Source organism: Trichechus manatus, unplaced genomic scaffold, assembly GCF_000243295.1.
Source record: "Trichechus manatus latirostris isolate Lorelei unplaced genomic scaffold, TriManLat1.0 scaffold00022, whole genome shotgun sequence".
NCBI lineage: Eukaryota > Metazoa > Chordata > Mammalia > Sirenia > Trichechidae > Trichechus > Trichechus manatus.
Window position 1 is genome coordinate 7,261,910 of NW_004443958.1, and position 26,024 is coordinate 7,287,933.

Genomic DNA, 26,024 nt, shown 5'->3' on the forward strand with positions numbered 1-26,024 from the left:
CTCACAGTCGTTGTTATGCTTGAGCCCATCATTGCAGCCACTGGGTCAGTCTGCCTCATTAAGGGTCTTCCTCTTTTTCACTGACCCGCTACTTTACCAAGCATAATGTCTTTCTCCAGGGACTGGGGCCTCCTGATAACATGTCCAAAGTATGTGAGATGAAGTCTTGCCATCCTCACTACCAAGGAGCATTCTGGCTGTACTTCTTCCAAGACAGATTTGCTTGTTCTTCTGGGAGTCCATGGTATATTCATGCCAAAGCCATAATTCAAAGGCATCAATTCTTCTTAGGTCTTCCTTATTCACTGTCCAGCTTTCACATGCATATGAGGTGACTGAAAATACCAGGCTTGGGTCAGGCGCATCTTAGTCCTTAAAGTTGATATCTTTGTTTTTTAACACTTTAAAGAGATATTTTGCAGCAGGTTTTCCCAGTGCAATGCATCTTTTGATTTCTTGACCGTTGCTTCCATGGCTGTTGATTGTGGATCCAAGTAAAATTAAGTCCTCGACAACTTCAATATTTTCTCCGTTTATCATGATGTTGTTTATTGGTCCAGTAGTGAGGATTTTTGTTTTCTTTAAGTTGAGGTGTAATCCATACTGAAGACTGTAGTCTTTGATCTTCATCAGCAAGTGCTTCAAGTCCTCTTCACTTTCAGCAAGGAGGGTTGTGTCATCTGCATATCTCAGGTTGTTAATGAGTCTTCCTCCCATCCTGATGCCACATTCTTTTTCATCTAGCCCAGTTTCTCAGATTATTTGCTCAGCATACAGATTAAATAAGTATGGTGAAAGGCTACAACCCTGAAGCACACCGTTCCTGACTTTAAACCATGTCATATCCCCTTGTTCTGTTCAAATGACTGCCTCTTGATCTATATACAGGTTCCATATGAGCACAATTAAGTGTTCTGAGATTCCCATTCTTCACAATGTTATCCATAATTTGTTATGATCCACACAGTCAAATGCCTTAGCATAGTCAATAAAACACAGGTAAGCATCTTTCTGAGATTCTCTGCTTTCAACCAAGACCCTTCTGTAATCAGCAGTGATATCCCTTGTTCCACATCCTCTGAATCCAGCTTAAATTTCTGGCAGTTCCCTGTCGATGTACTGCTGCAACTGCTTTTGAATGATTTTCAGCAAAATTTTACTTTTGTGTGATATTAATGATATTGTATGATCATTTTTGCATTCTGTTGGATCACCTTTCTTTTGAATGGGCACAAATATGGATCTCTTCCAGTTGGTTGGCCTGGTAGCTGTCCTCCAAATTTCTTGGCATAGACGAGTGAGTACCTCTAGTGCTGATCTGTTCATTGAAACATTGAAATTACACTAAGTCAATATGATGTGAAAACTCCTCAAATGTTAAGGGACTTCTATGTTTTATCAAATCAGAGAATTTGAAAAGGTCTCAAATATCAAACTCAAAATTGTCCATCTTTCAGTAAGTTTTTGCTTATATTCTCCCAGTATCATTCTGATTCTTATAGATTGTCTGAGGAGTCAGAGAACCAATTGAATACTTATCCAACACATGACAATCTATCAAAAGTTGGATGATACCATTTTGTCTCTGAAAATGTTCTCTCTTCCAAGATAACCATTTCCTCAGGCTGTTGTTTTTATTTGAATCAAGTGGTCTGGCTTCTTTTGTTCAGCATAATGTTTTTGAGATTCATCCATTTGTTGTGTATATCGGTAGTTGGTTCCTTTTCATTGCTGAGTACTATTCCATAGTATAAATATACAGTAAATAGTGACAGGAAAAATAAATTGTGGTACATCCATAGTATGAAATTCTACTTAGCTCTATTTTGCAGACACTATTTTATTGTTTTGATTATTTTATCTCAATTATATGCATCAATATCCAATATTCAAGAATTCCCCCTTTTCATAAATAAAAAGTACCTATTATTTAGTTAATATATTCTTACAACTTTTTTGACATTAATGAAAATTCAAAAGATGTGAAAAAGAAAATAGCAATTCTTCACTGAGAATTAATCACCATTAATATTGCGGCACATTTGTCTTCAGTTTCCGTTTTCAAGTGTTGCTGATATATTTGTAAATATGATTCATGTTTCTTACAAAGAATTTAGTCATTTCACAGAAGCACAAATATGTAACCATCACACCAAATTCCAACAGCCAGAAATTATCATTAATATTAATATATATATGTATGTATATAAACCACTGCCATCGAACTGAACTGCCCCATAGGGTTTCCAAGGAGCAGCTGGTGGATTCAAACTACCAACCATTTGGTTAGCAGCCTGAGCTCTTAACTATTGCACCACCGGGGCTCCACATTTGTATATAGTGATATAAAAATATAACCAATAATAAAAATTAAAAAGGATGGTAGAAAACAGTGACAGAAAGAAATATGAGAGTGCCTATATCTTTATCTTTCACAACTGAGAGATAATAAATATTATGTTGAATTGAAACATGAAGATCATAAAACAAAAATAAATGACTCCAAAATCTTAGATTTTTAAAATAATGTCTCTGTTTTTTATCATTATGGTGATCTTTTAAGAAATAATACCTTGTCTAGTAAAGACATATTTCTTTGCAGTTCAATATTTTGTTCAGTTTATTTTCTTATAACCTACTCAAAATGATAAATTCATTTTATTAAGAACAATCAATATAGTATAATTATATTTTATTAAACACATTTCTGTCTGTGTAGCTATCTGGAAACCCTGGTGGTGTAGTGGTTAAGAGTTATGGCTGCTAACCAAAAGGTTGGCAGTTCGAATCCACCAGATGCTCCTTGGAAACTCTATGGGGCAGTTCTACTCTGTCCTATTAGATCACTATGAGACAGAATTGACTCAATAGTAGTGGGTCTGGTTTTTTGGGTATGTAGCTATCTTTCCATCTCTATATACCAAAACCCAAAAACCTGTTAATGTCAAGTTGATTCTGACATGGAAAATACCTAGCATACTATTCACCTAATATTAGGAGCTCTGGTGGCACAGAGGTTAAAGCACTCAGCTACTGACCAAAAGGTTGGCAGCTGGAACCCACCAGCCGCTCCACAGGAAAAAGATGTGGCGGTCTGCTTCTGTAAAGATTTACAGCCTTGGAAACCCTATGGGGCAGTTCTACTCTGTCCTATAGGGTCGCTATGAGTTGGAATCTACTCAGTGGCAATATGAGAACAAAGTAAGATTTTAGTAAAATGTATAACTATCAGAGATAGAAGGGGCTATTTCATCTGTAAATAAGAAAAACATGGATAGATTAAAAATTCATGTTTGCTCCTTGAAATTAAGAAATGCATTTCATGGACTGAACAGCAGAATGAGCATAGCATGAAAGTACATTACCCATTGCCATCAAGTCGATTCTAACTCACAGCATCCCTATAGGACAAAGTAGAACTGCCCCATAGGGTTTCCAAGGCTGTAATCTTTATGGAAGCAGACTGCCACATCTTTCTTCCATGGAGTAGCTGGTGGGTTCGAACCACTGGCCTCTTGGTTAGCATCCAAGTGCTTAACCACTGAGGCATTAGGGCTCCATAAAGTACATTAAGGAGCTGGAATTTGAGCTGAGACTTTTTCTGATCTTAGCAAAAAGTTAACAGTGTGATTGAAAATGTAAAAGCAATGTTAATATCAAAAAGTTTCTAATCAATTAATTAGACTTCCAGAAGAAGAGTACAAAGAAAATGGATGAAAGGAAATATTCAAGGAAACAAAAGAAAAATATTTTCCAGAGCTGAGGAAAACAGCAGGTTCTAAAACTGAAAGTGACAACTAGATGTCAAGCAGGGTTAATAAGAAAAGACCTACACCTAGATATAGTGTGGTGAAATTTCAGAACTCCGTGCGCATAAAGAAAATTCTAAAGCCTTCTAGAGAGAAAAACAGATAATTTACAAAGTGTGATGGTCAAGATTGTGTGTCAGCTTGGCTGGGCCATGATTGTCCGTGTTTTGGCAGTTGTGTGATCACTTCCCTGTTGAGATTTGATACGTGATCACCCCCATGATGGGATCTGCTATGAATAGCCAATCAGTTGAAGGGGAGTTTCCTTGGGCGTGTGGCCTGCATTGAGTGTGGGTAGACACTCTGGCAGGGCTCCGGAGCTTTTACTTGTTCTGGATCCTGCAGCTGGCTCCTGTTCATCTGAACTCCGATTCTTGGGACTTGAGCTAGCAGCTTACCTTCGGTCTTACCTGCTGATCTTGGGATTCGTCGATCTTCACAGCCGGTGAGGAACAGCCCTGCTCTCTGACCTGCTGATCTTGGGTTCACCAGCCACTGCGGCTACATGAATCAGGAGAGGCCTCTATCCTGACCCATGGACTTGGGATGTTACAGCCTCTACAACCATGTGAGCCATTTCCTTGATACAAATCTCTCTCTATATATATATTTATGCACTTTACTGGTTTTGCTTCTCTAGAGAACCCAGCCTAAGACACAAAGGAATCAGGAAAATTGACAATACACTCCTCATTTGCAACATTGGGTTCAAGAAAGCATTTAAATATCTTCGAAGTGCTGAGGACTAAAGATTATGAACCTTGAATTTTCATCCCAGGCTAACTATTATTCATGTGACTGGCAAACTAAAGAGAGATGTAGACATACCTGGACTTAGAACCTTTACCATCCACAAACCCAATCTGAAATATTTTTAAAGCTATATTTCAACAACATTTTAAAAATCGTAGAAGATGTATTCTATCAGAAGTTTTGGTTAGCACCAGTAAAATATTTTGTTCAGAGTAAATAATGCTCCGGTTTCAGTTCCAACATGTAAAAAGCTTGGAAGTCATCACTGCTGTCTGTACAACAAGTAAAAGCTGAACGAACTAAAAATCAACAACTTCCTTGAATGCGTTAGAGAACTGGGGTCACAGGGAAAACCACTACCCCAAAACCTGGAAAGACAGGTGCATCAAAGCAGATAGAGCTGAGATCTGCTTACCTGGAGAAGAAGCTGTGGAAGCTATAAGTTGGTAGGAACACTAAAATATGGTCATTTTGTGACAAATTGCTGGAGGCGGAGCGTGGACTAGCATGAGAGTAAGAAACTCCTCAGTCTCAGGGAGGTCCCCACAATTTTGTGGGTGTTCCCTCCAGAAAACCCAGGAGGTTCTCATAGTGAGGATCTGAGGAAGATTTCCTCATGGCCCTGGTTCTGGCAGGGGAGAGAAGAGTAACCCTTGTAAAATATGCACAAGCTTCTCCATAACATGGGCTTCCTCTGCAAGGGAGAGGTTTTTGTCAGAGAGCAATTCTGAAACCTTATCCCAGCTTCCAGCTGCCATACAATCAATTCTGACTCATGGAGACCGCATGTATGTTTCAGAGTAGTGCTGTGCTCCATTGTGTTTTCAATGGCTGGTTTATCAGGAGTAGATTACCAGGGCTTTCTTCCATGGCACCTCTGGGTGGACTCGAACTTCCAACCTTTTGGTGAACAGCTGAGCTCCTTAACCATTTGCACCATGCAGGGACTCCTATCCCAGCTAGGGGGGAAAAACAACAACAACAAAACAAAACCCATTGCTGTTGAGTTGATTCTGACTCATAGCAACCCAACTCCAGCCTCCTCTAGTCTTCCAATCTCAGCTAAGGGGGCGGGAGGGGGAAGGGACATGCTCAGCAGGGGTCTTGGAAGAAGTACAGCCAGGATACTCCTTAAAAGCAAGGATGGTGAGACTTCGTCTTACATACTTTGGATATATTATCAGGAGGGACCAGTCCCTGGAAAAGGACATTATGCTTGGTAAAGTAGAGGGGCAATGAAAAAGAGGAAGACCCTCAATGAGATGCATTGACCCAGTGGCTGCAACAATGGGCTCAAAGATAGCAACGATAGAATGGTGCAGGACCAGGCAGCGTTTCGTTCAGTTGTACATTGGGTCACTATGAGAACTGACTCAATGGCACTTAACAACAACATATTGTTTAAATCTTTCCTATCAGTATATATTCATGTATGTTGTTGTTGTTATGTGCCAAGATCTATCCTGAAGTACAGCACTGTCAGTGATAGGATAATATCCATACACTTACAGGAAGATCAGTTAATATGACTATTACTCAAATTTATGCACCAACCACTAAGGCCAAAGATGAAGAAATGGAAGATTTTTAACAACTTCTGCGGTCTGAAATTGATTGAACATGCAATCAGGATGCATTGATAATTACTGGTGATTGGAATGTGAAAGTTGGAAACGAAGAAGAATCGGTAGCTGGAAAATACGGCCTTGGTGATAGAAATGATGCCAGAGATCGTATGATAGAATTTTGCAAGACCAGTGACTTCTTCATTGTAAATACCTTTTTTCATCAACATAAAAGGTGACTATGCAGATGGGGTACACAGGAATCAAATCGAATACATCTGAGATGATGGAAAAACTCAATATTCAGGTACAGCTGACACAATATGGAAAATTCTTTTTAAAACTGACAAGCTTCTCTGAATTAGATCCTGTCCCAATACTAAAGAAAGCAGGCCATATCTGAATTTCTGATTCTTAACTGTACACAGAGGAGTAAAATTAATGTGGAGGGATATGTAAACATACAAATTATTTCTCTCCACAAAACCTTAAAATATCATGTTAGGAGACAGAGCTTCAAAGGGAAATAATTTGTTCCTGGAACACAATTATTCATTTAAACACAATCTTCGTTTTGAAGAGAAAACGCAATATGACCCCACTGGCCTTATGCTCACTCATGTACCACAAAGTTCATAGGAAACCATGAAAGGAACCACATCAAGGCCGATTAGACTACGGAGCACTTCAAGGAAATCACATCAGCCTTGCATAATTTATCTGTGGACCTTTGACAGAAAAAGCAAGATGAGTGGACAAGAGCTAATGGGAAAAGTCATCAGATTAGAAGTCATCTTTTGAAATGACACAAGTGAGCAGGAATCTAAAAATTCTGAAAATGCCATCAATTCCATATTTTGGGAGCTTACTTTCTCTCAGAGAAAAGAACAAACATAATGCTGTTCAGTTACTTCAGTGCATTATTAACTCAGAAATTTGATGTTTTTTATTCACTCATTTCAACATAAGGAAGAATTTCCTAATTAGTTTGCCTTTATTATTGAACATCATCATTAATACAATAAATACACTATTTTCTGAGCACTTGTAATATTTCTGTAACTTCACACATATTGTTTATAATCTAGAGTCAGTGTTGTGAAGTGTTCAGAGACTGAGCTGTGAAGCCCAAAAGCCTGGGGTGGCATCCCAGCTGCACCACTTACTATGTGACATCTGTCGAATATTTTTCTCCCTGTGTCTCAGTAAGGGACGCTGGGTGGTACAAAAGGTTAACACGCTCAGCTGCTAACTGAAAGGCTGGAGGTTTGAATCCACCTAGAGATGCCTTGGAAGAAAGGTGGATCCCAGTGCCATCTTCGTGAACCTTAATTAATTCACTGAAAACCCCATGGAGCACAGTTCTCCTCTGACACACATGGGGTCACTGTGAGTCAAACTGACTCAATGGCAACTGGTTTTTGTTATTTATTATTGTTATCACTATTAATCTGAATTTCAGTAGAGTTAGCTGAAGTGAAAGGAACTCTATTAAATTTTAGCCTGACTGTCAGCATGTTATTTACCGTGAAAAACATTCTCTCTAAAGTGGACAAGCTTTGGGGGTCATTTATACAAGTAATTGAATCAATTTAAAGAACCCAACTGGACAGTGCCTGTCCAAAATAATCATTGTTTCAGTAAAACAGTTGGTAGCACATGGTAGAAGACATTTTCAAAAATATTACATCTGGACAAGAGTGTTGCCTATAAGTTTACAGGATTAGGCAGTATGTGATGTACAGATAGAAATCTGTATGCAAGAAACAGTTCTTCTCAAGCTAAAGGGATCTGACCTCAGAAAGGACTGCAAAGTCAAACCTACTGAGATTTTATCATCATTTGGTGATTGTAATTCAGCAGTTCAAAATCCCTGGGGGAGGAAAACCTTATACCTGATGTTTTTATCTCATTCTACTTTTAACTATAATAAACTCCCTTTTATCCAGAATGATCAGTAAATTGAAAGTGCTAGTTATAATCAAATCAGATTCATCAAATGTCCCAAATTAATTAAAAGTTAAAATATTTGTATCAATGCACTAAACTGTAAACGGGATATATAACATTAAACTCTGAGTGAGCAAAATGGTTTGTTTGATTATTCTGAAACCACTTTAGATTCTTAGAGTATCCCAGTGCCATCTTCGTGAACCTTAATTATTATGACAACATAAATTTCAGCTTAAAGCAAGGAAGATTTTTCTCACAGAGAGAACAGTTCTAAGATGGAAAGGACCCTGCTGGAATTTAGTGGGTTCCCTTTGCAGAGAGGGTCAAAGGGAAGGTTGCCTGAACATTAGCATAGGGTGAGAAGGCCCAGATTGTTGTTCTCCAAGGCTGACTTTACAGGAGAATCACTCAGACCCTGATTAAAGGTTCAGAATGCCTCAGTTTCACTCCCGAAGGTTGATTTTTTAGGTTAAGAAAGTTACATTATTAACAAGTGTCTGAGACGATTGTGATACCTCTAATAGTTAGGACTCGTTTTTCTACAAGTGACAAATTTTCTCACACTGGTTCCATCAAAATAGAAAAATTGTTGGCTCTCACAGTTAAACTTTTCAGGAACAAGCTTTTAGGGGTGCCTTGATGGCACAGTGGTTAAAAGCTTGGCTGCTAACCAAAAGGTTGGCTGTTTGAATTCACCAGCTGCTGCTTGGAAACCCTACGGGGCAGTTCTATTCTGTCCTGTAGGGTCGCTATGAATCGGAATCCACTCAATGGCAACGGGTTTTGATCTAGGCCCTAGATAATACTACAACATCCTGGATGTTCTTTTTATATATCTCACATGTGCTTTCTCAGTGTTGCCTCCATTTTTAAGTAACTTTGGGGTTGAAAGATATCTGGACCCAACCGCTATGCCTCAGAGGTTCATGTTCAGTATGAAATGATCCCAGAAGCCCTAGCAAAAGTCGTATTAGTGACTCATGACTGATTGGGTCACAAGCTCACCATTAGACCAATCATTGTTTCCAAGGGAATGCTGTACACCAATTGGATGGAGCTGAGTCATGTGTTCACCCATAGAGCTTTAAGAATGGAGACAAAACCACATCAAACAAATGGGTTGAGTGGAGTTGGGAATGACCGCCAGAGATAAATCAAGACAATGTTTTACCTGAGAAGTGTCAAAATAGATGTTAAGTGGCAAGAATTAGGTGAAATTCTATGCATTTGGGTGTGAAAATGCCAAGTTACAGATATATAGATAAATATACAAAGTATACAATTATACAAAGTAAAATTCGAAGTTTACCTTAGTAACTGTGTCTATTTCATGCTTACTATGTGTTAGCTGGAGCCCTGGTGGTACAGCGGTTAAGAGCTATGACTGCTAATCAAAAGATGGGCAGTTCAAATCCACCAGCCTCTCTTTGGAGACATTATGGGGAGTTCTGCTCTGTTCTGTTGGGTCACTATGAGTCGGAATTGACTTGATGGCAACAGGTTTGAGTTTTTTTTTAGTTTAGTGTTAGTCGATATTCTAAGAGCTTCATATGTGTATTTAATACTCACAATAGGTACAATTATTATCAGCATCATACAGATAGGAAAACTAAGTCACCCAGAGGTTGTATAACTTGCCCAAAGTAGCAGAGACAGAAAGGAGACAGAGCTGGGATTCAAGTCTTGGCACTTTAGCTGCAGAGTCTCTGCTCCTAAATTCCACTGTATGCTGGCTCCTTAAATACTAGATAAAAGAATTTGCTGTATTTAGCAGAGCTGAAATCACTCAAATGTCAGTAATTTTGATATGACAGCAATGGTGGCGATGAAAGGAAATCAGCATTATTTGGATTAATTATCTACATTTACTGGAAAGATCCTCTAGTCTGACTTTAGTCTGCAAAGTTGTCTTCCAAACTCAATATAAACCAAACAGTTGCTGTCAAATCATTTCAACTCATGGCAGCTCCATGTGCTCCAAAGGGTTTTCAATGGCTCATTTTTTAGAAGTAGATTACCAGGCTTTTCTTCCAAGGTACCTCTGGGTGGACTCGAACCTCTGGCCTTTCAGTTAGTAAATGACCCTATTAACTATTTCCAACACCCAGGGACTCTAAACTCAATATACAATGATTTATTATATCTCATAGTACTGATGGCAGAAGTTTTCACCAAATGACTACTTATTAAGGACTGGTTAATTCAGTTCAATGTGGGCAAAAGGGAAGGAAAAAAGAGTACAATAATGCTTTTTTATCCCCTACTTAAGCTGTAAGTTCTACCTGATGATTAGGTGATTTGACAACCTTACCATCTAGCCGACTGGCATGCCTAACATAAATAATATTATCCTGTCAGCTTTCAGTGTGTGTCTTTCTTATTCAACTAAGTACGTTTATTTCCTTGCTGAGTCGCAGGTCTTTCCCTGGAATTTGAGCAAGATGCCTTTGTCTTTTTGCCGAGAAAATGAATATAAATGCCTGAGCCAGTTTAGTGGTCTTTACCAAAAATAGCTTGGCCTTTTGACTCACCCAAGCTGCCAGTAAACTCTGTTTTTTCTTCCCCCTCTCCACAGATATGCTAAATCTAGTAACATCACATCAGTGCATTCTGAATTGTATGCAACATTGAATTCGTTTTAGTTTGGGAATCCTCACTATCAGTTCATATGTTGTATCAGAGAACACTGAGGCAGAGAGGATCTGGCAGATTATTCAACTCAGCATCATAGATTTATAGAAGCCCAGAAAGGTTAAGTGACCTGCACAAGGCCACATTGCTGGTAAATGACAGACCGAAAATAACTCTGGGCTCCTGATGTGCGAAGCAATCTGTTTTCTGCTAGAGTCTCAGCAGGAGGTTCATTGGTGGGATAAGAGAAGTCTCCTCAAGAGGCAAAGTAGTTTGGGAGAGCAAGGTATGAACCCCAGCTACCACTGTATTTACCCAATTTTAATATTGTGATGTGCTGATATAACGAGAAGAAATATTTGACAATCAAATGATACAAAACCAGAAAAGCAAATGGATGTTTTAATGGTCACGCTTGGCTGTGGGTGGCTTTCTGAATGGGCCCTGGGGAAGAAGCTAATCTTCCACATCAGCACGTTGCTCTGAAACCTTTCACAGCACCTGAGTCATTCCTGTGGCTTGTGTAAGGTCTCAGGCCTTCCAAGGTGGCCCGAGTCACTGTTTTGTGCTAAGGAAACACTACCAACAGTCTGTCCTTCACCAGGAGATCAAAACCTCAGGCTTTTCCCCAAACTTTTGCAGCTGGGCCAAGGTTTTGTTTATTTGTATAGAGACTATTTCTTTTTTCTCCTTGGCCTCGCTATCATCAGCTTGAAGTTCAAGGTATTTTATTTATTTATTTATTTTAACAGAAAAAGAGATAAGTTATTTCTATTTTAATTCAATTTGATAGGTCTGTGTGTTATGTGAAGGAGCCCTGGTGGCACAGTGGTTAAGCGCTTGGCTGCTAACTGAAGAAAAGTTGGCAGTTCAAACCCACCAGCTGCTCCATGGGAGAAAGATGTGGCAGTTTTCTTCTGTAAAGATTTACAGCCTTGGAAATCCTATGGGGCAGTTCTACTTTTCCTATAGGGTTGCTAGGAGTCAGCATCGACTGGACTGCAATGGGTATGGGTGTGTTATATCAAGATGGAATCTGCTGTTAAAAAAGAAAACTCAGTTTCATTAAGAAGATAAGTATGCCTTTGCTGAGTAGATATTAAATGCCTCTTTAAACAAATGTTCTGAATATAATTAAAATATTCTTAATAGCTCTTAACAATAAAACAAGAAAATCGGGGGGATGATAGAGCTAGCATTTATTGAATGTGCCAGTTTTACAGAAGAGGAACCCGAGCCTCAGAAAATAAGGAACTTGGGTGATGGAAACAGTTAAGCACTTGACTACTAACCAAAAGGTTGGCGGTTTAAACCCACCCAGAGGTGCCTGGGAAGAAAGACCTGGCTATCTGCTCCTGAAAGGTCTACACACACAGGGTTGCCATGAGTTGGAATCGACTCAAAGGCAACTACTTTGGTTTTGGGGGCAAGGTTACATAGCTAGTAAGTGATACACAAGGGTATGGACCCAGGTCTGAGGCTCACCAGCGACCTTGTTCTTTCCATTTTACTTCATTCAGTCTCTACTGACTTGAATATCACATGTTTGACTTCAGGTGCAGAGTGCCTTCACATTCATTATAACACTTGATCTTTATAAAACCTTGGGAGGGAAGTAGAGTGGATGTCATAGTCCCATTTTAAGGAAAGAAATCAGATTCAGAGAAATTAACTGACTTACCCACAGTTGCTCACCCAGAAGTGACTGACATGGGACTCATATCAAGATCTTATAAGTCTAAAGTAGAGAATGAAAATGATTTGGCATGCAGAGTTAAGAGACCCAGGTTCAAGTTTTAGCTATTCATTCCACTTATATGAAGTGTTATCGTAGACAAATTACTTAAATCTTCTGTGATTCATTTTCTAGCCATCTGCTAAATGGACGTAATGATAATACCCCTGATGCTGGATTGTTTTGGTTATTAAATGAAATAATAAATCTAAAAGGCCTTTTAAAACTAAAAAAAAAGCAATTTATAAATGCTAAATATTATGATGAAAACAGTATTTATGAGTTACTTTTATTTTAATTAAATTAAATAGTTCTGTTTATGATGTGAAGGTGGGAATTCTCTTGAGCTGATGAAAATCATCAATTCTTTTACTGATTTGATATTTACAAAAGTTAGATAAATTGCCTTTGAGCTCATTTCAGTATTTTGGGTATTTTCTATTCAAATTTAATAATCTATATGAGAGTTGTAAACACTCAGCCTCTTTTACTTCCAGGATATCTGTGTAATAAGCTGTAATTAGAGAGAGAAACACAAGCAGATTTTCAGGTTCTGAAGGTTAACACAGTTCATTTTCTAGTATTTTACTTCTGTCTTTTGTAATAATTTAGAGGTCACTTCAGGGAGAAAAAACATTATGTGGATGAGTGAAGATGACATTGTTGAAAGAATAAAAGAGGCAGATATTAAAAGGAGTTCCTGCATTTGATTCACGAGACTATGTCCACCTACCAGCAAAAAATCCCCTTGACAAGTCTCAGAGGCACTTTCTCCTTCAAACTGAATATAATCAAATGTATTTATTAATTAAGCACCTACTGTTTAAAAGACACTCTCTTAAGTGGACTGAGGAATAAAAATATGCTAATACTTTTGATGCAGGGATTCCTACATTAACATTTATAATTAACTTTACGAAACAAGATGAATACACTCGAAACAATTAGAGAGCAAAGTAAAACCACCTATTAGATTTTAACGACCCTCGTTAGACTTCACAATGAAATGGCTGATTGGAATTGGTCTTTCTTATTGCACGGTGACGTTTTCCATCAAAATGAACTCCAAATGCTTGAGAAAGCTGCAGTGGGAACAAATATGTATTAAACACTGATAATGCATGAGGCACTTTTATTTAATTCTCATAAATATGCATGTGAATCAGACCTCAGTGTCCTCGTTTTTAGATAAGAATACAGATTCAAAGTATTTACTCCTCAAATGACATACAGCAAGGTGATGATGGAGCCAGCGTGTCTTTGTACTCTGGGTTTTTGCCATAGACCTCTCTCCTTCGCTGGCCATGCTTTATAGATGGGGAGTGTTTCTGGTATCTTTTACTTCATTGGAAACTCAACTGTTAATGGACCATGTTTCGTGGCAAGTAAAGTTATATATAATGGACTGATGCACAGTAGGCACAGCTTCTCTGCCATGGGGGTGTTCAGGAAACCTCGCAGATGATGATCAAATAAAGAGGTGTTAGTGTTAACAATCGAAAACAACTTGTTCCAATTCATATACTATAATCAGCTCATCGTAAAGTCTACCAAGGCAGCAAGCAGCATTAAGGACTAGTACTGGCAAGTGCAACAGGCTAGCAATCAAAAGAAGTGGGTTCCAGGTATGAATTTACTAATTACAAGCCATGTGACCTTGGGCAAACAAATTTACCTCTGTTTTTTTCATCCATAAAATAAAAATTATATTCTTCTTGCCACTTCACAAGGTTAATTTAAAGATAAAATGAGATGATGCACACAGAAGGTGTTTGTATCCCTATAAAACTTATGAATTTAGGGGAAAAAAACCCAAAAAACAAAAAAACCAAACCTGTTCCCTTCTAGTTGATTCCGACTCATAGCGACCCTGTAGGACAGAGTAGAACTGCCCCATAGAGTTTCCAAGGAGTGGCTGGTAGATTCAAACTGCTGATCTTTTGGTTAGTAGATGAGCTCTTTAACCACTGCACCACCATAAGTTAAATTTGCCTTTTACCTATGACATATTCTCCCAAGGGAATAAATATTTCAATTTTTCCCAGTGTGGATAATCTTAAAGCTTTATTGAAACAGTTGGCAAAAATGTGCTGCCTGGCTAGCATAGGGAAGTGAAGCCAGAAATATGTTAATGAGCCTAGATTAGGGAGGGAGAAAGGATTGAGAAACTGGCAGTGTTCATGAGGCTGAATAAAAGATTCTATGGAATGAAGTAGTGGAACAATAGAAAGTTGTGGTTAGATGGGAAATTGAAAGAGAGGGAGTTGGATCAGTTCTGAGGAATTATGATGTCTCACGATGTTGGGAGTACCGGTGGGTGGCATAAATCATTGAAGACAGCTGTAGACATCATTATCCTGGGCTTTTGAAATCAGCTGGACCTGGCTTTAATTCCCTACTCTGCCATGTAGAGTAACTGAATAACCTTGGACGAGATAAGGTGGGAAAGTTCTTTTCATAGTCATATTTGATTTTTCTCTTTGTTAACTTCGTTCTAATTGCATTTGCACTTTGCAAAGGGAAATATTCTGGCTGTATATCATAACTAGTTTTAGCAAATGAAATGTATGGGTAAATATTTAGGAAAAACTCTTTGTGTGACTAGTTACAACAGAGAGAAGTGTAAATCTTTACCAGATTATGTTTTTGACTACTTTTTATAAATTTTCTATGCCAGATGACTTTAAAAATGTGCTTGATATGAAAGCTGTGTTTCAGTGTGGCTTGGAGATTTCATGTCAGGAACCACGAAAATGCAAATGGTTGGCAGAAAAATTACACCCTTTATCAGGCGCTAGTTCACTGGGTTTTTGGCTCCTCTGAAATACTTGGTTTGGCCTTAAATGGCATAATTATTTCCAAAAGGTAAGAAGGATTTCTTTTTTTGATACAGTCTTGAAAAGCGGACAATTTCTGATGTTATCTTCACAAAATGATTTCAGCATAAATAGGATGAGTCTGTGGTTAGCATCACTGAAGATAGGTTAAATTATCTGGGTGTCCTGTTTGTGGGAGGACATCTGGAAAGCAGTGTGGAATAATGGAAGGAAAAATGAAGTTTCAGACAGAGTGATCTGGGGTTTTACCTTCATTTCTTACTATCTGTTTGACCTTGAGTGTGCCACTTAATCCATATCATTCTCTCTGAAATTGAGACAATAATATCCAGCAAGTTGCCTAGAGTCTCCACCTTTTTTACATCTTAGCACACATAGAAAATTGTTATATTTGCCTAGCACTTAGAAGCAAATGATGAGGTTGCCTGAGGCCAGAAAAAACTAGTTTGGGCTCTGCAACTATGCTAAGCTATCCAGCTTCCCTGAGGGGATCAATATGTTAACACATTTATAACTAGGAGGACTGTATAAATTATCATGTAAATATAGATATTTTCTAGAGTGAAATTGGGTATTATAATAATAACACTGGGATTTTACTGGGCAAACCAGGACATATGCTCGACTTAACTAGTATAACCCATTCATGGCCAGCAGCATACTTTTTGGGAAGCTCAAACAATTCCTAATAAAGTAAGCACTCAAAAGTAGTAGCTCTTATGTTATTTTTTAAAAATCTAAGTGTGAAGAACTGTTTTGACCCGAGGGAAACAGTTCCCTCCAAATAAAATACTACCGACTTAGCATTGATGCCCACTATCTAATCTGGCTAATCTAGCTGATCGAGAAAAAACAATCACTAACAACAAAAAAAAAAAAAACAATGATCACAGGAATCCGAAGTCACCATTTCTAAGTGTCACAAGTGTCAGGGACTCATGTTGCTTCACTTCCAGTCATCTCCATTTCTCTGATGCTGCAGAGAACTACCCTTGAGAGAATCCCACGACTGAGTAACAATCTTCCGGATGGTATTGTTTTTTTCTTTCCTAGCATACAAACTGTATGCTGTTAATTCCCATCCTACCAGTTCAGGTCTCTCTCTTGAACTCCACACTGATATTCCCAATTCTCATTTGAAAATATACATCCAAATTTCCAAGCCATTCATCAAGCTCTACATGCCCAAGTTAGCTCTGTATATGCAGTGCTTCATCCCCACCAGCCAACTTTTTACTCCTCTGTTTCTAACTTGCGCATGCACCCATCAAGTCACCCAACAGCTCAGTTGGGAGATATTCTAGATTCCTCTCTCTCCTGTATTCTTCTTTTCCAACCCAAGCCAAGTCCATTGAGTCTTTCTCCAAAACAGTTTTCAAGCGGTCATTTTCTGTATATTCCTACTACCTGAATTTTGGCTATCATCATCACTCACCTCTTTACTGAAATAGTCTTATTTATTGATCTTTACCCCACTAGGTTCTGCACCTTCGACATGCCTACAAACTTTTCGTCATCATTCTAACATGCAGATTGAGCATGTTATTTTCATATACAAAATCCTTCAATGACTTCTGCTAAAGGATAAGATCTGGAGTTTTCATCCCGAAAAACCCTTGAGATCAGATCTCCGTCTGAATGTCAAGGCTAATTTTGCTCAATTCCTTTCTACATTACACGGTGTCAGATACTTCTTATATACCACATCAAGTCTTCTCATCTCTACCCTCTTATTTCAGCCACTGCTACCGTGACTGGATCTATCTAGAACTTGACTAGCTTCACATAGGTGAATTCTGAAAATGCCTCACCTTGTACCCAATCCACATAGCTCTTTCTTTCTTCCATGGGGCTTCTCTCTCATTACAAAATAGGGTTCTCAGGAAGCCTTTCACCACTCATGGGTGGGCAGACTGAAAGTGTAGCCATCTTATCCTATGAAAAATAGAAGACTGGACCAACAGTTCAGAGAAATATTTTGAAAATCTCCCCAACAGGTCACGCATGATTGAATACCTGTCACCTGCACCAATGACCAACTCAACAACTCATACTTACACTGGTTTTTCTCTCTTCTTTTTTCACCCTCTCTTTCCATCATTTTTGATTCATGGTATTACTTTCCAAATAAATTGCTTTTATATAAGCCTTTGACTGAGACTCTGTTTTCAAAGAAACCTGAAAAACAGTAGCTACTAGGAGTGTTCATATAAAATAAACCTGTGATGTCATTTTAAAGCAAGATCACTCACAGATCAGACAGGAAAAAAAGACTATTGCTTGTAGGAATAGGTAGTGAAGACCTTTGGCATGCTATAGCATTGTAATTATTAAGAGTGTCACACTGGTGGATTATCATGAGGTGCAGGTAGAAGGAAATTTGGGTTACATGGTAGCTCAGGCATTTGATTGGGGCACTTTTGATGGGGCACTTTTAATCAGAAGAATTCCTCTTCACATTATACTGTATTGGATACTTCCGTGTATTTGGTATGGAGGGAGAAGTGGCTTGAGGTATGGGTATGTATGGATTCATAGCTATTGGAAAATGGCTAGCCTGTTGGTCAGAAACTTGTAAACAGTAAAATTGAGAGATCGGCAAAAAGGAAATCTGCAGAAGGCCCATGTGGATGGCAGTGGCCACAAACCATGAAGACAGCATGAACCAGAGAGGAGACACTCAGTAATAAGTGAAGAGGATGCCTTTTTTTTTTTTTTTTTTAATGTCAGCCAGCCTCACTTCCTGCCAGTCCAGTGCTGGCACAAAGGGCCTGTGGATGAAGTAGCCATGCTGTCTGTGATAAGTCTATATGCATGGGCTCAACAGTATGAAATCTCTCTCACCAAGGCTGATTCAGTGCTGTTGTGGCTAAATGCCCAATCATTCGGCACCAGAGAGCAATGCTGAACCCTGGATATGGGACCCCACAGTGAAACCAGTCAGTCACTTGATGTTGTTGTTAAGTGCCATTGAGTTGGTTCCAACTCATCGTGACCCTATGTACAACAGAATGAAACACTGTCCAATCCTGCAGCATCCCCACAATCATTGCTATGTTTGAGCCCATTGTTGCCACCACTATTTCAATCCACCTCATTGAGGGTCTTCCTCTCTTTCGCTGACCCTCTACCAAGCATGATGTCCTTCTCCAGGAACTGGTCCCTCCTGATAACATGTTAAATAAATAATTTATTTTATAAGGATCAGCACAAAGCTGGTTCCTATGAGGCGGAGATTAAAGATTTCCCAAATGTCTTAACTTTTCCAAGCTGCTGTACCACTCCATCATCTCTAACATCAACTACTCCCTCTTGCCACAGTACTCTCCCTTCTGTCTTTGGGTTCCCTAATTCACTGCAACATCTCACAGAACTCACGAACCATATAAAGGAAATGGCTTATGCAGTTGTGGAGGCTGGCAAGTCCCAAATTCATGGGTCAGACATAGACTTCTCCCTGGCCCTCAGTCTCTGTCCAAAGGTACTCAGCTTTCTCGGTCCATGGGCCAGGAAGCCCACTGTGCTGTCTCCTGTGGGTCTCTGCTACCAGTCTCTGCTGTGGGTCTCCCTTTCTGTGATGGTGGTAAGCTCTCCCTCTCTGCTCTGGAATTGGCTCTTTTAAAGCAAAACTGACCAAAGCCTTTGGTAGGTCACAATTACCCTATCACACAATCACCTGGGTGGGAGTTACAAGACTATGACTAGAAAGGCCACACACAAAAGTAATTAATCACACAGCAGGCCACCCCCTGGCTTTTCTAGCCATGGTTCTTCCATATTTGGAGGACAGCTTCCCCCTTCAATCATTTTACCAGTCCAAAACAGTCATTAACAATTAGTCCTTCAACAGGGAAAAGAGTCCAAAGGGTGAGTTTACTCAGGTACCATCCATTCAGGTCTGCTGCAGTTTTCCATCTGATCTGATCAGGTTCTCCAAAAGTCATCTGTGTTCACCCTTTCTGGCCTCTGACTAAATTCAATTGAGAGAAGATCATTCCCTTGCTGTGAGTCTCTCTCAAGGTATTAGCATAATGTTAGGATTCCCCACTGCATAACCCATTTATTCATTCCTTTATCTTCAGCTATTATTTCTCCTTCCTTCCATTTGTCATTTATTCTTACCCAGACTTTTGACCTTGGGAAGGAATATCAGGTTAAGCTGCTGTGCTAGTCCAGATTGCTGGTGGCAAGACCAGTTTAGCAAGTCCTTCCCCCTCAGTCCACTCCTATTCATGCTGAGTAGGGTTACATAGGTACAACTCTAGTGGGCTGTCATGCCCATTAGGCAATATGGCAGTATTCACTGTCAACCTCAGTTTTGCCACATGGGGGAAAGGTACAATCCATCCCATCAGGCCCTTGGTAATTCTGGCATGCATGTTCAGGGGTACAGTTACAGTCTGTTGCTTATGGATCACCCATGCTTCTGGCACCCACAGCTGCATCCCTGGTCCTACAACCACAACATCTAGCAGAAAAAAAAAAATTAGGTGCTATGGGGAAGAAATGTAGTGGCACCAGCATCCTCCCCCACACCCTTTTCCCCAGACCCCCTAGAGAAGCATGGGAATCTGTCCAGTGGTGATCCTCCCTTTGTCCCCCTCATGTTGAGTGTGAGAACACACTCATGAAGGCGTGTGAGCCAGCCCTTCATGCCTTTATCTCCCCCCATTTTGGATAACAAATGTTTCAATTGCCTGTTCCAATTCTCTATCAAACCATTACTCTGAGGGTGGTATCCAACATGGTATGTCCATTTAGTCTAATGCTTCTCGGCCCATTGCTGCACCCCGTGGGCTATAAAGTGTGTTCCTTGGTCTGATGAAATATAACTCTGTGGCCCAAATTGGTACAGTCTTTTGTTCCAATCACTTAACGGTATTTGTAGCATTTACATCTGTCACGGGATATGCAAAGCCCGGTCCAGAGTAAGTGTCTATTCCTGTGAAGACCCATTCGTAGCCACATGGTGCCACCGGCATCATTGGTCCAATATAATCAACTTGTCAGCCATGTGCAGGGTCTTCCTTCTGGGAATCTGCCGCATAACCATCTGCAACTTCTGCCTTTCTTGCTGGGAGACAGAGCAGTCCTTATTGGCATTTTGTACGTTAGAGGGTGCAAGGGGAATGTGTCTAGATTCAGCCCATCTCTGCATTGCTTGCAGCACTTCCATGTCCACTCATTTCATGGACCCAATTGGCCACCTCAAGTGAGTGTACCAACAGGTCGACTTGCTGATTCCAATCGCCTTCTGATCCAGGAAAAGGGTTTTTCAGATGGGCATCATCATACCCTACTCTGATGAGCCCTCTAAGTTACCAGAGTGCTTTCCACAGGTTCATACCCCACCTGGGTGTCCTCTTAATAGTCCAATTTTCCATCAGCCGTTCGCCTGAGCATATAGCCAGGCCTTTGGCCACTGCCCGTGAATCGGTAAAAATCCAAACATATGGGTTCTCACCATTGTGCAATTCTTCCATCACAGCTAGGAAAACAGCATGCAGTTCAGCCCACTGAGCTGACCTGTTCTTACCTTCTTTAATCAGAGTCTTTCCATCTGCTGGTCTTAACACAGCAGCTTTCCACATCACATGTTGTCCATGTACCCTGGAACCGCCATCTGTAAACTATGCAGCCTTCTGCTGATCAGCAGAAAGTTGTTCATAGGGCACTGTCCATGTAGCAATGGGCTCTGGTAGCTTCTCAGATGGTTCCAGGGTAGGACCTATGGGAAAAGAGGCTACCTGCTTATGGATATGGTAGATGCCTCCCTGCATTTCCCCAGTAGCTTATTCTTGTATGAACAATTCTGATTTTATTATGGGACAATTTTGGACACTGCTTTGCTTATTAGAGTGTTTATATGACATCACCTAAGACATTGTAGGTATTTCAGGTCTCATGATGATTTTATGTCCTTCTGTCATTGAGGCAGTCTCAATCAATGCCCAATAGCAGGCGAATAATTGCCTTTCAAATGGCATGTATTGTGCTGCAGCATCTGGAAACTTGCTAGTCCAGAATCCCAGTGGTCACGGTAGGGGAGCATTCTTAAGTTTTTGCCATAAGCTCCAGTCTGCATAAGCATGTGTGGCAGACACCTCCAAAATCATGTCTGAATGTGGATCATAAGGGCCTAAAGGTAGGGAAAGTGAAACCACTTTTTGTAATTCAGACATAGCCTGCTGTTGCTTTGGCCCCCATTTGAATGCAGTTTTCTTCCAAGTGGTTTTATGGATGGGGGCCAGCAATATTCCCAGATGTGGAATATATGTTCTTCAAAATCCAAACAAACCAACCAAACACTGGGTCTCCTGCTTAGTCTTGGGGGTAGGTAGTGACAACAACTTATTCTTAGTTGTCTGTGGAATATCAGGAGCCGCTTCTGCCCAAGTTATTCCCAAGAAGTTTGCTGTTTGGGCAAGGCCCTGGATTTTTGCTGGATTTATTAACCAGCCTCTGTTGGTCATGTAGGCCACTACTGTATGCAAATCAGCCCTAGCCCATTCTTCAGCGCTTGATATTAACATAATATCATCAATGTAATATATCATTGTACTTGAGATTCACACCAAGTCCAAGTCTCTTCTGACCAAACTATGACAGTAAGCTGGTGAATTCAGGTAAGCCTGTGGAAATGCAGTGAAAGTAAAATGAGATCCTTCCCATGTGAAAACAAACTGCGGCTGGCTCTTTTATGAGATTGGTATGGAGAAAAAGGCATTTGCAAGATTATCACTGAGTACCAGTCTCCTTTATCCTGCTGTATTTTCTCCACCATTGATACCATGTCTGGAACAGCTGAAGCCACAGGTGGCACTACTTTATTTAGGCCTCGATAGTCTACTCCCAGCCTCCATGAGCCATCTGCCTTTTTCACAGGCCATACAGGGCTGTTATACAGAGAATTTATTGGCACTGATACTCCAGCCTTTAGCATATGTTTAATCAAGGCAGTAATCTCCTTTTGTTGACCAGGATCCTATACTGTTTCAAATTAACAACCTGAGTGAGTTCAGGTAATTTTAATGGTTCCCATTTAGCATGTCCAATCAATACTGGCCTAAGGGCAGATTACACACCTTCAGTTTTACAATATTAGGTAGAAGGAGTGTTCCCCAATTGGACATAATATCCATACCAATAATACATTCAGGTAAGGGAGATGCAACTACTTCATACAAGATCTGTTTAAATCCTCTAGATCTCATCCAAACTTTCACCTTAGTCCCATCAACCATCGCATCCCTATATCCCCTCAGTCTAACCTTAGGCCCGTTCAAGGTTTTACTGACAGGTTTTGAGATTACAGTACATTGAGCTCCTGTGTCTAGGAGTTCCAAGATGGTCTTTTCCCCACCCCTGGGCCATTTTACCCACATATGTGCATATGGTCTTGGGTCCTGTCATGGATTGAATTGTGTCTCCCCAAAATATCTGTCAACTTGGCTAGGTCATGATTCCCAGTATTGCATGATTGTCTACCATTTTGTCATCTGATGTGATTTCCCTATGTGTTGTAAATCCTATCACTATGATATAATGAGATGGATTAGTGGCAGTTATATTGATGAGATCTACAAGATTAGATAGTGTCTTAAGCCAATCTCTTTTGAGATATAAAAGAGAGAAGTGAGCAGAGAGACGTGGGGACCTCATACCACCAAGAAAGCAGTGCCAGGAGCGGAGCGTGTCCTTTGGACCTGAGGTTCCTGCACTGAGAAGCTCCTAGTCCAGGGGCAGATTGATGACAAAGACCTTCCTCCAGAGCTGACAGAGAAAGCCTTCCCCTGGAGTCGATGCCCTGAATTTGGGCTACTAGACTGTGAGAAAATAAATCTCTCTTTGCTAAAGCCATCCACTTGTGGTATTTCTGTTATAGCAGCACTAGATGACTAAGACAAGTCCTCTCCTGGGGGCCGGACCAGAAGACCCTGGCCCCCTTGTCAATCCTTATCTTGATCAACTAGCTGAGCCTCTGCTTCAAATGGTCCCAGGTGGGAATTCCCAACATTAAATACCTCCTGGCTGGGGTGAATAGGACGGACTTGTTTAGGCCTTTTTAACATTGTGGGACCAGCAGGAATTTCCATTGGTTCACCCAACCTCCTGTAGTGCTGCCTTAGAACCTTTGTCTCAACTCCATCAATGTCTGCTATTTCTTAGTAGCCATCTAAAAATCTCTGCCCTGCTGGGGTTAAATTCTTTCCCCATTGCTTCTTCCCATTCTCCTGTAAATCACCCTTACATTTCCTGCCTCTGTAAGACTCATGCGCATGCGGGGAAGCTGTGCCAACAAATCCAACAAGGCTTCTCAGATTGTTGCTTTGTTTCCCAGTAGCAAGGTTAAATGGGGTGCCCATGTAGAAGGGGCTCCCTTGATTACCACATCTATCATGACCTGTGTAAGGGGCATACTCATTGGATGAATATCATGATCAACATAAAGCCATTCCAGCACGGAATCAGCTGCTTCCTCTGGAGTGTTCCATTGGGTATTTAGAGGGTGAGGAGGGGCAGTTTCCCTTCTCAGGGTAAACAAATTTCACCAAAAATTTTATCCAGTCTATTAGGCCGGCTGTCCCCTCTGGCTTAACCTGCTGTGTAAATGGATCTTGTATTCTCATTCGTGACTGTTCCATAATGAGTTGTGGGTCTTGCATCAACCCAGACATACTCTTCCATTCTGCAGCATTCAAAACTAAAGACACTGCCCCTAAATTAGTCACTGTCACAATCCATTTTAATAATGGTTCCTCGGGAAGCTGACGATACCTATGTACAAACGGAAGTAACTGCTTTACACTAATACTCCCTAATTTCTATAGTTTCTTAGGTTTGTCCATTTCCCTCCTGGACTACCTTCTTGGTGGCCAACCGTTGTAGAGGAACTGCCTATTTTTCCAATCTGATTTTTCCTTTCTGGGTCAGCCCTGAGACTAGCAGTCATAGCTCTGACTGGACTGGATCTGGGCTTGGTTCAGTGCTAAAATCAGCCCCTACATTCTTCTTCCCTGCCATTGCAGCTATTGTGGATAACAGAAACCAAGGAATTGTATGTCTGGCCCTTTCCTTATCACTCTGTATTTCCATATGCATCCAGTTAGCCAGTTCCTCTAGAGTTAAGATCCATCCTTCCTAAATCCCATGAATGGCTTTTGCCTTGGGTAACTGATGGCAACCTAACAGCTGCTTCAATCCACGGGTGTTTTTTATCCCATCCAGAAACCTGCAACCTAACAGCTGCTTCAATCCACGGGTGTTTTTTATCCCATCCAGAAACCAAAGGTTTCTCATTCTCCTGTTTATCCTCTTTTTTCCAAAACCACATATTCCAGTGAGTCGGGGCCATTGCAGTGAAACCCATCATTCTGACACCAACTAAACAAATAATTTATAAGGATTAGCACAAAGCTGTTCCTATGAGGCTTAGGTTAAAGATGTCCCAAATGTCCAACTTTTCTAAGCTGCTCTACCACTCCATCATCTCTAACATCAACTACTCCCTCTTGCCTCAGTACTCTCCGTCCTGTCTTTGGGTTCCTTAATGCACTGCAACGTCTCACAAAATTCACGAACCATGCAAAGGAAATGGCTCACGAAGATGTGGAGGCTGGCAGTTCCCAAATTTGTGGGTCAGGCATAGACTTCTTCCTGGCCCTCAGTCTCTGCCCAAATGCACTCAGCTTTCTCACTCCATGGGCCGGGAAGCCCATTGCGCCGTCTTCTGCAGATCTCTGCTGCTGGTCTCTCCTTCTTTGGTGGTAATCGTGGTGGGCTTTCCCTCTCTGCTCTGGAATTGGCTCTCTTTTAAGGCAAAACTGACCAATGCCCTTGGTAGGTCACAATTACCCTATCACACAATCACCTAGGTGGGTGTTACAAGACCATGACTAGAAAGGCCACACAGAAGTAAGTAATCGCACTGCACGTGTCGTATGTACTTGAGATAAACTTTGCTTCCAAGGAGCATTCTGGCTGTACTTCTTCCAAGACAGACTTGTCAGCCCATGGTATATTCAATATTCTTTTCCAACACCATAAGTCACTTGATACCTGGTTGATTATATCAAACCTCTGCCATCCTGGAGAGGGAGATGACTTGTTTTTGATAGGATTACTATATACTAAAAATATGGGTTTTCCTTTCCTGCCTTTAGTGCTATAACCAGCACCACAATTTGAAGCCTTATAGAATGTCTGAAATATCATCATCACCATGGGATCTACTTGACTTATTATATACCTCATCATTTTAGAAGCAACTGGCCTAATAGAAGAGGAGAAAGCCTAGTAAAAACTCAGGTAACGTGCCAGCCGAGGGATATTGCCCTTAGTGTGTTATAGCACTGTCTTCAGGATGGTGTATACACACTGAATCAATGGCCAGAAATGGTGCTGGGTCCTCAATAGGTACAATATATGGATCTAGGAACCGAGAGATTTATGAAGAATTGAGCACTTTTATCACCACTCCCTCAGACCCACTTATAGAATTTATGCTTAAGCTCTACTGAGCATGAGGTCCTGTTTTCCTGAGGTTAATTACCTCAGCTGGCTCATGGAGGTTTTTTCATTTATAAAAAATTTTTTAATGAGATGAGATAAACTATGTTTAACACTGAGCCTGGCACAAGGTTTCAATTATTATAATTTTAGTAATCATAAAACATATATTTCTTATTTAAGTCTGTTATCTATATTTTAATGGTATGGCATTGTCTTAGGTTGGGTTCTC

The 26,024-nt window shown here is 40.3% G+C and overlaps 1 pseudogene; it reads right to left on the reverse strand.

The window, feature by feature from the left end:
- Positions 1–22,527, reverse strand: part of LOC101356955 (spermidine synthase pseudogene) — a 32,030-nt pseudogene extending 9,503 nt beyond the window's left edge.
- Positions 22,528–26,024: the final 3,497 nt, after the last annotated feature.